Consider the following 17277-nt stretch of genomic DNA (forward strand, 5'->3'; position numbering starts at 1 on the left):
ATTTGAGAATTTGATGTGCTGTATATAATATTTCTCAAAATGGAACATTATAATTTTTGTATTGGACAAAAGCATCATGATTTATAATTGAGTTGTATTAGGCAAATAACCAAATTTTTATAGTTCAATTGAATGAATTTTCCGAACACACAGTAAAAACTTTATTCACTACAAAACAAAAAAAATTCATGATCACATTAATCTAATTTACAGCTGCTTATAACTATATTTCTTTTTTACTGTACTGTAACACTTTTGAATAATCTAAGTCACTCTTCTGTTAAGAGGCATCCTACTAAAAATGGAAGATATATGAAAATAGGCATTTGAAAATATGCTTAATCTTTATATATTCTAAATATTAGCATTGTGCAGCATAGATGGCCAAAACTATTTCCCTACCTGTACTTTATCCCTTCACTCTTGGTTATTCCTTGTACAACCAGGGTTCTGTTTAGAAAGTCTGCCTATGCCTTGCTTCAAGAGTTTCACCTATTTTATCTTCCAGAGATTGTTTCTGCTTTAACATTCACATCTTTGATCCATCTTGACTTTGGTTTAACACATGGTGAGAGATATGGGTTTTCCCAGCATTATCTATTTAAAAAGTGATCTTTTCCTCCAGTGCACACTTAGTCAAAGATCAAATAGTTGAATGAACTTGGGGTGGTTTCTTTGCCCTTGATTCTATTCCATTAAAGTATGATAAAGTGATAACAAATGCTAGAAGTTGTAGGGTACCATTTGTTAGCTGAAGGAGCACTTTCCTCTCAAATACAGAAACAATAAATTTAATGGTCTTGGAATTAGAAATATGATTCGGCAGTCCTGTATGCCCTCAAAAGATCAACTAGGAAAGCACTGAAGTTTTGCCTTGAAAGAATGACCAAGAAATTACACTGGAAACAACCTAGATCACAATAAAATATTTGGAACTTAAGGAGGAAATGTTTGATATATAAAGAATTCTTATAGAACCAAAAAGAAAAACATCTATCCAAAAAAAAAAAAAAAACCAGGAAAATGATAATAAAGTAAAAAGGTATATCTGCTTAATACTCATATAAAAAAGTACTCAAACTTATTACTAGTCAAAGGAATATAAATTAATATGTTTTTATTTTCAGTCTGGGAAACATTTTTAAAAAATGAAAATCATATTGTGGACATTTTTTCCCTGTTCTTATTGCTACAAACAAATTAAACCAAAAGTTGGTAGCCAAAAATAACCATTTGGCTGTACTCCAAATCCATGGGTCTGATATATAAAAAAAGTGCAATAAAGCAGCTTGTTCTTGCTGCAAAAAATATGGGGCCTCACTTGGCAAGATTCAAAAAGTGGAGAGGCCTCCCCCGCTGTGGGCCTGTATCATGTGAGGGTGTCCCCATTCACTTCTCTACTGTGTGATGCTGACCACTGGCTGGGAATTCGTGGTGACTGTGAGCCACAACACCAGAACATCCACCTGTGTCCTCCCCACATAGCCTGCTGTATGACCCCCCACCTCTTCTGAAGCCTCATGTGATCATAGATGGAGCTTTTGGGAGATGCCTGGATTTAAGATGTATGATGCTGGGGTTTTAAATGTTCTTCTGGGGCTGGGGATGTAGCTCAGCAGCACAATCACCTGCCTGGCAAGTACAAGGTCCTGAGTCCAACTCCCAGTACCCTCCCCAACCACACACACAAATGTGATATGGCCTGATTCCCAGTGTGATGCTAGTATTAAAATTGTCCCACCTTGGGTGTGAGAGGTACCTGCCCTAATGACATATAGCATGGATAGTATATAAAGGATGGAAAGGGGGCTGCTGTTGGCCCTGCATGTCACTTGCTGATTGCTGCTTTTGCTGCATTCTGCCTGCCATGAACATTTTCTCCTCTGTGATGCCCTGTGCCAGTCAATTAGGGACTGAAATCTCTACCAATTGTGAGCTAAATAAACCTTTCCTCACTTAACTTTGGGCGTTTGGTAATTTGTCTGAGCAATCACAAAAGTAACTAAGACACTAGGCATCAAGAGCTTTTTTATATAACCTCCAAAGCAAGGGCTGCAAGGGAAAGCAGGTGAGGGCCATAACCTCACCTAAGCAGTCACGTATCATCAAATCTACTGAAGTCACTCATCTTCTCAGATTCTGAGGAGGGGACCACACTCCATCCCTCCAGGAAAAGGGTACTAAACTAACATTGCATGATGACAATGTAGCATGGCAAATACTGTTTCAGCCATCCTCAGAACACACAATCTGCCACAGAAGACCTATAGGAAAATTTACATGCTCATGGACTGCCATGTATAGATGAGTATAATTCTGAAGGCTAAACTGCCAATGTAAACTAGAAGTGTTAAATATTCAGGCCTTTATTTACCTAAAAATCATACTATAATTGAGGAATGGATAGATCTATTTCTCTTCCCAAATTATCAATTCATAATCCTTTAAACATAAATAATGAGTTTTATGTCACTTTATTTAACATAGATTTTTCTCCTGTAATTGTTTTATTGAGTGAGTTCAAGACACCATGTCAAAATCCATTCACCAGATAATTGCAGTATTCCTATTAAGCACCAAAGGCTATGTGAGATGTTGACCAAACAGGATCCTATTTTTTTTTTGTGTAAATTTAAAATCTATTGGAGAGATGGAGGCTATAAAAATAATTACATGAGTTTAATTAGAACCTTGTAAAGTGTTTTTATAATAATGTTTAGGAAAATGTGAGAAAATTTTCAGATGGAATTAACTTTTTTGAGGGATCAAGGAATTGACACGTAAGTGAAGAACTAAAGAATAACCAGAGCTGAACTATTTGGAGAATGGAGATGTATTCCTGGCAGTGGAGAAATTCATATAACAGTCCTAAATCAAGACACAGAGCAACCTATTGGACAAACCAGATGACCGCTGTTTGCTTGTTGTTCTAAGTGAGAAGTCACAGGTGCAAGAGAAACATAGAGACACAGAAAAAAACCCAAACTACTTATAGCCTTGCACTCACAACAAAGAGTTTACATTAATTATAAGTCCATTGAGAACTCTTGGATGACTTCAAAGCCAGGGTAGAGGGTGATATCACTTATCTGTACACATTTTTAAAACATTATTTCTGATTTTTCTTTAAAGACTGAGATAACGGATGTAGAGAGAGAGGAAAGATTAGTTACAATTTCATGAGTGGTCGTAGTGAGAGATAAGTGCAGCTAGGACAACCTGCTGGATATATATGACAAAGAAAGCTTACTGGCTGTCAAAGCCCAAAACTGAATTGCTGATAAGACCACTGATAGCCATATAAATGGGTACAAACTTTCTAGCAGACAAGTTCAATTCATTCACAAACATGTCTTATTCTTTTTAATACATAATTTCCACTTCTAGGTACTTATTAGAAAGAATAGTCATGGCCGTGTTCAAGGAATTAGCTCAAGTCATATTTAGAACCGTATCAGACAGTGTGCAGGTATTTGACAAATGATTATTAATGGACAGATATTAGTTTTCAGATAAAACTTTTCCCATAAATGAAGTAGGGAGAACAAATGGATTAAGGACCAACAAAGGGCCATAGGAGCCAAACTGGAGGAGTTGCCGTTGCCAAAACTGGAACAACTTGTCTAACACAAAAATTTTGTAATGGATTATAACTCAAAGAATAAATAAGCAAGCATGATCTACACTGATATAAATATGGTTGAATAAATGAGGGATAAGAAAGGCCAATATTCCTTGTAGAACTTCACATAATTCATACTAAGAATGTGCCCCTCTAGGAGCTGCACATTCTTAACCATTTCCCCCACCTCTATCTTACTGTCCTCCTAAAACCAGATTTAGTAATTCAGGTTTGAGAAGCAAAATTTGAAAAAAGGAAGAAGTGTTCTTTTTACAGTGAAGAATCTGGTAACTCCTACCAACTGGGTTATCAAAATTAACTTGATTGGGCATATTTGTACTATTTATTTATTTCATTTTATGCATTTTGTACAGGGTCTCACTACATAGCCTGGACTCATAGTGATCCTCCTGTCTCAGGCTCCTGGCACTGGGATTACAGGTGAGCACCACCACGCCTGGACTCAGTTGCCAGCTCAACATGCTCAGAGGGCAGGGCTGATGCAACATGCAGGACCAGGGATCAAGGCCTGGTGCCTGTGCTTGCCAAAACAGACACTTAGTCTGCTGAGCTATCTTGCTGGCAGATTGAGGTCTCTTCAATTCTGTGATGTTCTTTCTTATTGTCCTAATTTCATTCTAACTGGGAAAGGGAAGAAACAATCAGATAGACTTAACTTGAGAAGGATTCCACAAAATATATGACTTTTACTTCTCAAAACACTCAAGGCTAGGAAAAGCAAAAAATAAGACTACAAAAATGACTGAGCATAACCTGGTATCCTAGATTTTGAAGTTGAGAATTTTAAGAAAGGATATCAGATGAAACACTTGTGAAATTCTAATAAGGTTTTCAAGTTAGGGAAGTTGTGTTAAGGAATATACAAGAGAATCTCTGTATTATCTTTGAAATTTTCACAATTATTCCAAAATAAGAAGTTGATTTGGAGAAATAATCTACTATGACTGAACAAAAAGGAATAGCACCACAAAAGAATTCTGAACTAGGAGGAGCAGAGGCCCCCTTGGCAGTGATTTCCACCCATACTGTATTCTCTGCCAACATTTCTGTGCTGTTTACTTATTTATGTTTGCCTAGTGGTTGCAGTTTTCTTTTTCAAGGCTTGGAATTTCTATAATCAAACTGAATGATTTCATATGATTTAATTTTAAAGGATTATTGGCTGAATATATTATGGTGGTACCATAAAATAGAAACAAGTATAGATATTGAAAATGATATTATAAAAGCATGTACACTGCCAGTGAAAGTTTTACATATTATTATTGAGAGATCCCCTTTTGGATATTTTTGAATAGCAGAATATTCCCTGTTGTCATGGGAATCTCTATAATTGAAATAAATATTTTTGCTCCTAACTCCATAATTGATCTTTTGGTTAACATGCGGAGATCACTTTCATGTAGGCCCCTTGCACTGAGTCTTAAATTTACCTGGGTGTTAGGCCCCAAGGATTTTACATAGTCTCATTAGGGCCTCAGCTCCAGCATCACCTTCTGAGAGAGAGAACTTCATGAGAACCCTATCAAAGTAGTGTCTGATTGCTCCTTCTGCCTTTCTTAGATACTCTTATTTCTGACCAACAGCTTAAATTTTAGGATTTAATTTTCTTACTTGGCTATTGTCAGCCTATTCTTTCTAGAATACAAACTCCATAAGAATATGGACCCTGTTTATTGCCTAGTTACTCTGCCCCCACAGAGGCCAACACATGAGGGGTATCTTGCACAAAACCACAAAGTGAAACCTTGGCAGTATACATAGCTTTGGCTCCTCTAAAGAGAAGTGACAGTTTAGGGTTGAAGCCAGGAGAACACAGGATATCCCCTAGGTAAAGAATTACTAGAAGGACTAAACACTGAACATTGGAAAGACCTGTCAGTAAAGACAATGTGGTGTCAGAGGGCTAAACGGAGAAGACAGGGAAGAGAAAATAGAGAGGGAAAAAGTGATCCAAGGTAGTGTCATAGAGGCCAACATAGGGAGAATAGTAGGCAGCGGGTGCACACAACCTACAGCAGTGCTAAGGACTGAAGTCATGATGGGCTATTGGTTTTGACAGCTCAATGCTGATCTCTGATGAGCACAGTTTGCTTATCAATAGAATAAAGAACACACACCACCACCCCACCCCACTCCCTAAAATCTACCACCTCCTTGTGTTTTCTTGGGAGAAAGCTTCGGCAATATCTGATTAACAGGGCAGGACTGCTACCAGGTCATTCTACTTCCACTGAAGTAAGTAACTAAGTAAATGCATAAAGAAATTCCAAAACAGAGTCACAAGAGTTTATAGTATATTTAAAGTGTTTTCACAAACAGTTGTTTTCAGAACAAAAAAGGCAACAGTATTATTCAGGAGATGACAGAATGGAGATAATAAGCTACTACCTCTGACTGCTGCAGCACATAACTTGCCACAGAGTTACTGGATCAGTTCTCACCATGAAGCAGTAAAAAGATGTAACATGTTTTTCTTGGGATAGGAAACCAAACCATAAAACAAAAGATTTGCACAACATATGCCAGATTTATCTTTTTTCTCTTTAAAATTAAAAAAGAATATGTACTACAATGGTAACAGGGATGTCCTCTGAGTTGCCAACTTACAGATATCTTTTCTCCTTTTCATACTATTCTACATGGTCTATCTTTCCCAAAATTTATATCCATTATTTTTTTTTAAATCTTTATGTGTTTGACATACTTGTCCAATTATTAAAAAAATAGCAGGATAAATAAAAGCCAATGTATGCTATGCAAGACACTCATCTTGACTTTCTAATATTTATTTCACAATAGCAGATAAGAGAACCAAGGAAACTAACATTATCTGTAGAAGTTTTGTGACAGAATAAACCTTCTCTTCTTACTCTTCCTCTTCTTCCTCTTTCTCTTCTTCTTCTCTTCTTGACTTTACATCACCAAACCCATAATAGTAAGTCCTTATTTTCCAAATCAGTTTGAGTTAATAGCCAGATGATTCATTTATGATAAGCATTCAAAACTCTGATTTCCATAGGCTTGCCAGCCTTTGGGTGAGATGGCTTTCACCATAATTCACTTAGATACACAGTAGGAGAATATTAAAGGTTTTAAAAGATGCCATGAAATGAGAAAAGTCCTTATAAATTAAAAAATATTAATAGAAAAAGTAGGGCAGAGGATGGTTATTTTTAGTCGAGAACTAAAGCAGCAGAGCTTTGGGGAGAAGGCCTGCAAAGAAGGCAAAGCACTGGCTCCAAGGAGCTGTGTAGGACCACCCTACTTACTTACACCATTTGATTTGGCCTTGGCTTACTTCCTACTTACTTCAGGTCTCACAGGGTGGTACCTGCATCCCACCACTCAGATCAGAGCCTCACTACTTTTTAATGTATGTCTTAAAGCATGAAATAAATCTAGAAAATGAGTTTTTCCATATTTTAGAGGATATTTTTATTTACTCTTTCTAAACATTTTGGAATAATTCTTGCACATATGAAAGTGTGCTAAGAAGAAGAAAAAAGGTAACTTGAAGCACAAATACTAGGATGCAGCTATGAGAAACCCAGATGACACCAGCTCCCTAAAGACTATGCAGTATCCACCAGCTCCACATGTTGTGCATCATTTCTCATTATTGCTCCTCTCACACGAAGGCACCATCTGTTCTCACTCTTAATTTTCACTGTCACATACCCATAGCGCTTCTCTGACTGCTCAGCATTTTCAGTCATACCACTGCCCACCCCAACACTCCATCACCCATGTTAGCTAGAAGCGTTAACCTGACTCCTCCTCGGATCTCCTTTCTTTGAAGGGCTATCTCCTTCACAAAAGGACTGGTAACATTTCAGGTTGACATGGTGAAGGCACTTAAACATGCATGAGCCTTGACACCAAAGACCAGACTCTGCCATCAGGCCTGATACCTGATCACTGACTCACACAGCAAAAATAAAATGCTACAGAATACAGATTCAGCTTTTAACACTGCCAAACATAGCAATGCAAAGACCAAATTCTGACTGAACTTCTTCTGACTAGACTTATTCTTGAACACCTGCTTGAGGCAAGTCATGTGTTCATTTGAGATGAAATCTATAGGGTTGGATTCAAAACACTCTGTGTCCTCTCTATTCTCTAATTCCAAGATATTTCGCACTTCTGAAAAGTTAGAGTTTGAATTTTTGCAATCTCCTTGAAAATAATTTTAGGGTAATCAACTTTTAGGAATCTGGTAAGGCCGGATCTATCAAAAGATACAATGATGCTCCTCTTAGAAATAAAGAATTCTCTCTAGCAGACTGGCAGATTCCCCAAATAAATTCCACAGTGACACACACTCCTCCTTACAATTGTGTCCAAGATCTCTCAATGGGAATTACTTCTTGACTTACACAGTAGGCCTCAGTGAGTCACTAAAAAGACATGAACACAGAATGGTAGAAATGACCCATGTAATAAGTGAGCACCACGCCCATTTTTTATTTTGAACTGAGAAGAAAGTGAAGCTCAGAGAAGGCATGTGACCTGTAGAAAATCAGCCAGGTAATCAGGGGTAAAGCAGGTTCTCCTTAATTACTAATGTCAAGCTTCTGAGTAGAAATTTTCTGTTTTACAAGTAGATGTTTGTGACACAGAACACTTGCATTCCCACTTATATATTGCATTCTTATAATTTGTATTCCCCTTCCCTTCCTCCTGCCCTCTTCTTCCTTCTCTAGATTCCCTTCTCATCATCATGGAGTCTACCATTCTATTTCCTACCACTTCTTTTATTCTGCTTTTTAAATTGTTTTAGGTCTTTTATATTAGAGAAACAAAAGGTATTTCATCTCAGTGTCTGATTTGTTTCACTAAGTATAATGGTCTCAAGATCCATCCATCTTCCTGCAAGGGTCTCAAATTTATTTTTGTGGACCTATATATTATTTGTTAGTTCATATGTTGATGGGCATGTTGGCCAGTGCCATGATTTACCTATTATAAATTATGCCACTATAAACTTAGATATACATGTATCACTGCAATGTGAAGTCTAATTCTTTTGGAAAGATACTCACAAGAGATATAGCTAGGTCAAATGAAAATTTAATTTTTGCTTTAAGTTTGTTTTTCTCAGTCTGAGGGTCTTTCTATGTAGTTCAGCTGGCTTAAAACTGATGATAATCTTCATGACTAAGACTTCCTAGTGTTGAGGTTACAGACATGCACCATCTATTTTTCTTTTGTGAGGAATCACCATACTGATTTCCATAGTGGTTATACTAGTTTATATTTAATCAACAATATAGAAGTGTTCATTTTTCCCACTACATCTTCAGCATTTGTTGTTTCCTGAATCATTGAACACTAAATTCTTTCTTAGTTACTTTGCTCACTGCTGAGACAAAAATACCCAACACTCAAAGATAAAAGAGGAAATGTTTATTGTAGCTCAGAGGTTTTAGTGTATAATTGACTGGTTTCAAGGCAGGGTGTCACAGCAGAGGGACATCACAGAGCAGGCAGGAGGCAGCAGCAGACAAGCACCAAGTGACTGGCAATAGACTCTTTCTATCCCTTTATACTGTATCTATCTACCCACCCTTAGAACAGATAGCACTCCTACCCAGAACCATGTCAAACTAATAAGTGGCCAAATCTAGTAATCACTTATCTTTGATCCCAGCATCAGACATTCTAGATCTAGCCACTTTCAAAAAGCCTGACCTATCACCACATGAGGCTTTGGGGGTATATCTAGACACAAGCCATAACATTCGGATTCTTAACTGAAGTAAGATGGATTCTCACATTGTTTGATTTGTATTTTCCCAATAATCAAAGATACTGAACATTTTTTTCTTATCCTGATTCATCACTTGTACTCTTCTTCTGAGCAGTGTTTTGTTTTTTGTTTTTTTTTTTTTTTTTTTTTTTACTACACTACCCATTTTTCATTTGGTTTTATTTTAGGAGACTCTAATTTTTTGAGTTCTGTATATATTTTGGGTATTATTCCTCAATCTGAAGAATAGCTGGCATGTTTTATCCAACTCTGTATGTTGTCTTCATTCTGTTGGTTGGTTCCTTTGATGTGCAGAAGTTTTGTTATAATCCCATTTGTTGATTCTTGATGCCATTTCTTGTGCAATTAGAATTCATTTCAGAAAATTCTTCTTTAGTATGTACATGCCTTCAAGATTTTTACCTGTTTTATCTTCCAGAAGATTCAGTGTTTCCATTTTTATGCCTAAGTCTTGATCCACATTCATTTTATTTTAATATAGGGTGAGAGCTAATGGCTCTAGATTCCATCTTCTGCATGTGTATAAATACCATTTGTTAAAGAGACTATCTTTTCCTCAGCTACATTATTGGTTGTTTTGTCAAAAATCCGATGACTTGAGTTGTTTTGCCATTACTTACTTATTGCATTCCATTGGTCACAACTTTGTTTTTTGTGTCTGTAACATGTTATTTTCATTACTGAAGTTTTCTGTTATAACTTTATGTCCAGGATTGTAAGGTCTTTCATTTTGTTCTTACTTCTCAACCTCTTCTACAAAATTGAAAATGATGGAATATTGCTAAACCCATTCTGTGAAGCTAGAATTACCTTGATTCTAAAAACAGACCAGGACTCAACACACAAGGAAAATCACAGACCAATTTGTTTTAATGAACTAGATGCAAAAATTCTCTCAACAAGATACCGGCAAGCAGAATGCAATAAGTCATTACAAACGATCATATATCATGACCAAGTCAGTTTCATCCAAGGGATGCAAGGATGGCTCAAAATATGTATATCAATAAATTTAATCCATCACATGAACAGAGGAATGAAAAATCATGACATATGTAGAAAAAGTCTGTGATGAAGTTCAAGACCAATGTATGGTATTTTCATCACTGATAAAAATAGATATAAAGGGAACTAACCTTAAAATGATCAAAGTCATTCATGAAAAACCACTGCCAACATTGTGCTATATGGGAACAAACTGAAAGTGTTTCCTCCAAAGTCAAGAACAAGATAAGAGGGTCTATTCACAGCACTTTTGCTCAAAACACTATTTCAGGGACCAAGGAGATAGCTTAGGGGTCTAAGTGCCTGCCTGGCAAGCACAAGGATCTGAGTAAGATCCCTAATACCACACGCTGTGCCACCCTGCCCCATGCTGATCTGATCAGGAATGGTGGCTCATGACTGTAATCCCAGTTCTAGGAAGAGCTAGCAACAACTTTCTATTTAGCTATTGTTCCTTATAATTTCATTAGCTATTCTGGGTCTTTTTTGGTTCTATATAAATTTATTATTTTTTCCTACTTCAGGGAAAAGTTCTAATGATGTTTTGATTGGAATTGTTTGAAGTCTATACATTTTTTTTGGTGATATGGCTGTGTTTACAACATTAGTTCTGCTTATCCCAAAATAGATGATGTCTCCATTTTGTAATATCCTCTTCAATCTCTTTTTTCAGAGTATTATATTTGTAAGTATAGAGGCCTTTTAGGAAGGCTGAAAAAGGAAGATTACTTCGAGTCTGAATTGCATAGCAAGACCCTGTACCAAATATATAACTAACTAAATAAATAAATATTTTTAAAATACTATTTGAAACTTTAGCCTGAGCATTCAGCCAAGAAAAATAAATTTAAAAGACTTTAATATTGCTATGACTTGTGTTAGGATATTCCCTCAGAGCCTAAGGTTGTCATGGTGTGGCTGGACCTAGAGTGTGTGAGCAATTCATGGTGCAATGCTGGGATTAAAGGTGCATGGTTACTGATTGTTTTGGCTTTGCCCTAATTCTCAGTATTCAGAAAGGGGCAGAGAGAAGCAGCTGAGGGCCCAGGCTTGCTTTGGCTTTCACCTGCCTGCTTACTGTGGACTATTTCTCTGCCAAGATCCACCTTTGCCATATCACCCTGCCTTGCTAATTATAGGCTGAAACATCCACAGACTATGAGCTAAATAAACCCTTCCCCTTTTACTCAAGGTATCTGGCATTTTTCTCAGCAACAAGAAAGGTTACTAAGGCCACTACCTCAGGCTAAGACAAATATGAAAGGTAAATTCAACTATCTTCATTTGAAGATAACATGATCCTTTACATAGATGAGCTAAAAACCCTACTGCAAAGTTTCAGTATAAAAAAATTAAAAATAAAAATCAATTGTGTGCCTTTCCACCAACAAAGAACTCCCAGAGAAATAAATCAGGAAAATAATCTCATTCATAATGGATTCAAAAAAAGTTAAAAGTCTAGGAATTAAACTAACATAGGAAGAAAAAGCCCTCTATAGTTAAAACTATAATACTCTGAAAAAAGAGATTGAAGAGGACATTACAAAATGGAGACATCCCCTATTTTGGGCTAACAAGAACCAATGTTGTAAACACAGCCATATCACCAAAAATAATGTATAGACTTCAGACAATTCCAATCAAAACATCATTAGAACTTTTTGCTGACATAGGAAAAAACAATAACTTTATATAGAATCAAAAAAGACCCAGAATAGCTAATGAAATCATAAGGAACAATAGCTAAATAGAAAGTTCTTGCTGCATGTACATGGACCTTGGAGAGTACCTGGCAAAAAAAGGCCTCGACAGATAGTTTCCTTCAAGACACTACTGTATGGCAGAAGTTTTCCGAATACGTTTTGCACTTTTGCAACAGAAGGATTGGCATCACTTAGGAATTTGTTAGAAATGCTTATTTTCATGCTCTGTCCTGAAGTACATGCTCATCAACTGAGCATGGACCATAGCCATCCATGTTTACTAAGCCTTCCAGATTATTCTCAAGCACATGAAATTCAGGACCAGTGCTCTGCTTGAGGTTTTAATAGACCCTTACCTATGTTAAGATGCCTTTTTCCCTAAATTTTTACTGCAACCTTGACACAATAAAATATTTTAGAGTAATAAAACAATGAAACATTTACTTGGTATAGAAAAGATCAATATTTCTCTAACTTTATTATGAATATGTAGAAATATCATTAAAAAGCAAATTTTGATTTAGTAAGTTTTGCGTGGAACCAGACACATTTGATTTATATGTGCCAATGCTGTTAGTTTGGAGCACACTTTGCAAGGTGCTTGTAAATGTTACTGAGCTTCTTCCACTGATGTTAAAACTTGGAATAAAAACAGTGAAACCTCAGTCTATGAACTTAATTCATTCCACAATTCTAAGGAAGAGGAATTTTCTAACAGAAGCAAAGTCTAGCTGAATGCTTGTTTGTGAATGGAATTGCTCATGAACAGAAGCATTTGCAAACTAAAGTACCACTGTATCTTAGATTAAGGAGGGTGAAAATAGTGGTATTGTACCATTTATATAACCCTCATTGTGTTAAGACCATTGACATCCTGCAGTCCTTGGTAAAGAGGGTAAAAAAAAAGAAAAATCAAGAAGCATCTTTAACTTTTCATGAGTTACTTTGGCCACACAAGTGAAGTGGTGTTTTCAGAACACGGCATGGGAGAGAGGCAAAAGTAAGAGAGGTTAAGGCTTTTGTCAAAGGAGCAGCCCAAGGGAACTCTTTTTGAAGGGGCTCTGAGTCAGCAAAGGAGGGCTTGGGAGGAGAGCCATGCTACTGAAAAGGAAAATTGGGAAGTACCTCAAACAAGTATAACTGATTTCACAGTTCTAGCAGGATGGGCTCTAGGTACCCATATGGAAGAGCACCATGTAAGTCTCCACAATGTGGTCCACAGTGCGGTTTGAAGTAGAGGTCAAGCTGTGCACTACAAATGTATCCATCCCAGCTGTATTTAAGCTTTTATCCCAAAACTACCCCATGCTGTGGTTATTGTACACAGTAATCTCAGACATGCAAATTTTATTTTTCTTTTCTTCCTTCTAATTGAAACTTCTATTAGAAAAATGTTCTCTCCACTATCTCCAATAAGGAAGGAACCCAAATGCTTAAGGTCAAACATGCTGCTGGGCTGTGCCTAAGATAACATGTGATTGCCATGAATTATTGGGTGATGTCCCAGGGATATATTGGTATACAAGGTATTAGAGTGATAAGCACTTGCATGACAAAGGGCAAGAGAAGGTTCCATTGCTTAAGTGTCATTGGCAACCTGCAAGGGACATTTCCCTGACTTACAGGACTGCATTCTCTCACCACCTGCATACTGTCCCTGGATTCTGACATGGATAACTAGGTACTTCCTGGCAGTTGTGCAGGCCAAAGTTCAAATGAACCTTATGGCTAAAGCTCGACTCGTGGCAGAGGGCAGTGGGGCAGGTCTCCAACTCATATTCCAATACTGAAGGAAGGCCAAACACACTGCAGTTCATCCAGAGATGATTCAGTGTCACTTAGGCCAATTTGCCACTGTGTCCTCGCTGACCCCTTATAGCATATTTTAACAGGGTGACATTCCAGGATGTATAAACACACAGAGCCTCCACCTTCCAACAGAATAAGACTTCTAGTACCAGATTGTACCTGATATGAGTCAGGAAGTAGGGGGAAAATCATCTGCTTTTCCAAATGACTTTGATAATGAAGAATTTGTTGGCACGTTAAACTCAGTTGAATTGTAATATTTCTCTTCCTACAGAATGAAACATCAAGATCGGGATGTCCTCTTCTTCATTTCTCAATGTTACAGTTACCTAGTGACTTGACTTTCTATCTCCAGAGACTAGAACCCTGAATTCATTCTCCCTGGTGGGGTATCAGCAGCCTAAATTTATGCCAACTCCCTTGTAGGCCAAAAGAACCCCTGTGCCTTTCCAAATATGCTGCAAGTCACCGCCAGGGAATTCTGGATAGTGTGAAGATTCAGGAAGTGAACGGAGGGGGCTGCCAGGAATCTTCATCCAGGTTAATCATCTCTGCAGCCTCTCAGAGAAAGAAGCAGGCTGGCTGGCTGAGTGATGCAGATAAGCAGATGGCGGAGGCACAAGTTAAATGAACTACAGATTGGCTTCCAAATTCTCCTGACTCTAAAGCCATCGAAACAACGTGATGTTGCTGCAGATTTCATTATCAACTGGGTGAACATTTACCATGATGGGAGGGAAGAGGACAATAAATTCAACACCTCATTATCTTTCAAATGTGAATTCCCTTTGATGACATACATCAGAAGTTGTTAGAAGACTGAAAATGTTAAAGGTATTCAAGTGTGGCTGAACTTTTTGTACAATTTCACATATTTTTTTATATCAATAACAAGGATTTCAAGTAAATATTTAAAAACTGAAGAACAATTACTCAATGTAATTAAGCTCCAAACTGTATATAAAATATTTTATGAATGTATCTACTCATAGGAAAAAGAAGATTGGATCCATTTGTGGATAGAGAAGCCTATACAGAGACAGTAAAGCACTACACATTTTTGCCATTTATTAAAAACCCTGTTTCTTTCTAGTGGGTTCATGATTTTAAGTTATCTGAATGAACATGCATCCACATGCACATACACAGAGTTTAGAGTCATAATTTCTTACTAGGTAAATCTAGGACAAGCCTGAAGCATCAGTTCTCTTTATTACAATTATTTGTCTGTGATAGTTACATAGTAGCTCAGAAAACAATGATGAAAAGTGTATAATGGCATTTTATTGCCCTAAGGAAAAAAAGGAATTATCTATTTATATGAATAAATAAATAGTTCATAAAGTCACTTTATGAAAAAAGTTGAATAGTGAAAAAGTCTTCTTTGGCTCAGTCTTCATGTATGTTGTGAAGAGGCAGACTCATAGTTAAATACCATAGCCTGCCAGCCAGGGACCCACAGTACAACCAGAAGAAAGGGATCCACACCCCCAGTACCCTCTGACACATGCTGGGATTTGCCATCCTAATAGCTCAACATGTTTGTTACTAGATAAATTATTTATGGCATTATAAAGACTTAACTGTTAGCTTTGATCTTGATAAAGGCAAGAGCAAAGTGGGTTTTCTAAGGAAAAAGTAAAACATAATTACATGTAAAACTTTCAAAGACTGAAGAACTCATCTACCAAATAAAGCCAGAATAACTTTATGGAGCATGTTGTGTCAAAATAAATTATTTCTAGAAACTAAATGCACTACACAAAGCAAGCAATATTCATTTCTATCACTGATTTGCCCACAAAACTCTATACACATCTGTTCTTTGTTGGTTCTTGCAGGTACTGGAAATAGCGAATTGTAGTGCACTTGTACAATTTGGTGGGAGCAGCAAAGTTTTTATTGTTTGCACAAAAGTGGCCCACGTATCTATGGGGAACTACTTCACTCTGCTCTAATCATCTAGAGTGGCAGGAACCATCACGGTTGTCTCCCCAGCTATTCCCAGGGATTGATACTTGATTGATAAGGAGAAAATCAGAGCACACACAATCCCTGGAGACAGTGACTGGTCTATCTAGAGATCTGCACCTGTCTCAGACCAGGCCAAGCAGAGCCTGGATGGTGAAGAGAGGCAGTCCATGAGCTGCTGTTTGCCAAAGCTACCACCTTACAAAGTGTTCCCAAGGACAAGGACTATGCTGATGACACTTGGGGTCAGGAATAACCTTCTGTACCTTCCAAGTGGCTGAATATAGCACTACTTCGAGTTCTGGCTACAGTACCACCTACACACCCCCTCTTATAATTTTCCTTTGTGTTGCATGTTGTTTGAATAAGTTTCTATCTCAAAACCAGAAAGCCCTGGCTACTTAAACTGGCCTGTACTGTCATTACAACCAAGTGAGGAAAACATCGATTAAATAATAAGTACATCTGTGGTTTGAAACTCTGACAGGACAGATGGTCCTTGACATTTGATGGCTGAGCTTCACAAAGATGTAAAAGCATTGCCTATTCAGCAGAAATCACATTTCGAATTTTCATCTACACTTAGGCTAATGACAGGCAGTGTAATAGTCTATTGAGATTCTGGGCACAAACTATAGCTGCCAGTTAGACAGTTATAACCCTGTTCTTATAGAACCCTCATCATTCAGAAATTAATTTTAGTTCCCTGTGTCAAGCACTATTCACGCTCAGTGTGCATTCAGTTGTGTGTCTTATTCATTAGTACTCAAACAACTATTACATTTTACTTTTAGTATTGTTTTTCATAAATTACATTATATAGTCATTACTATATTTTAACTTAGTTTTTATGTTAAACAATTTTTTGCAACCTTGGACTAATGAAAGTTTTGAGTACATTTAACATAGGTTTTGCTAAGCTATGATGTCCAGTAAGTTAGACATACTGAATTATTCTGTGATTTATGATATTTTCAATTTACAATGGATTTATTGGTGTATAATCACATCATAATCTAAGGGACATGTTTGTACAAAGGGATGTAAAACAGATTATAACTCTTCATGCAGTATGGCCATTAGAAACTTTTTAAACGAATCTTAAATCGGTGTGGAGAAATCTACAAACCTTATCAGTTTTTCATTATGATCTGGGGTTTATTTTCAGAAACTTCATCAGAGAGGACTGGCCTCATTCTGCTAGCCAGCTGGGTCTGGCAGACAGGAACTGGGTTAGTTACTTTGCCCCATCCTACAGCTTCTTCAGGAAAAATTTAAGCAACAAACTAACCAAGGTGCTACGTGAGCAATTGCTGCCAGTTAAAGAATCCAATACTTACTACATCTTTCCCAGAAAAAAAAAAAAAGTG

Source organism: Octodon degus, unplaced genomic scaffold (assembly GCF_000260255.1).
Source record: "Octodon degus isolate 3935 unplaced genomic scaffold, OctDeg1.0 scaffold00124, whole genome shotgun sequence".
NCBI lineage: Eukaryota > Metazoa > Chordata > Mammalia > Rodentia > Octodontidae > Octodon > Octodon degus.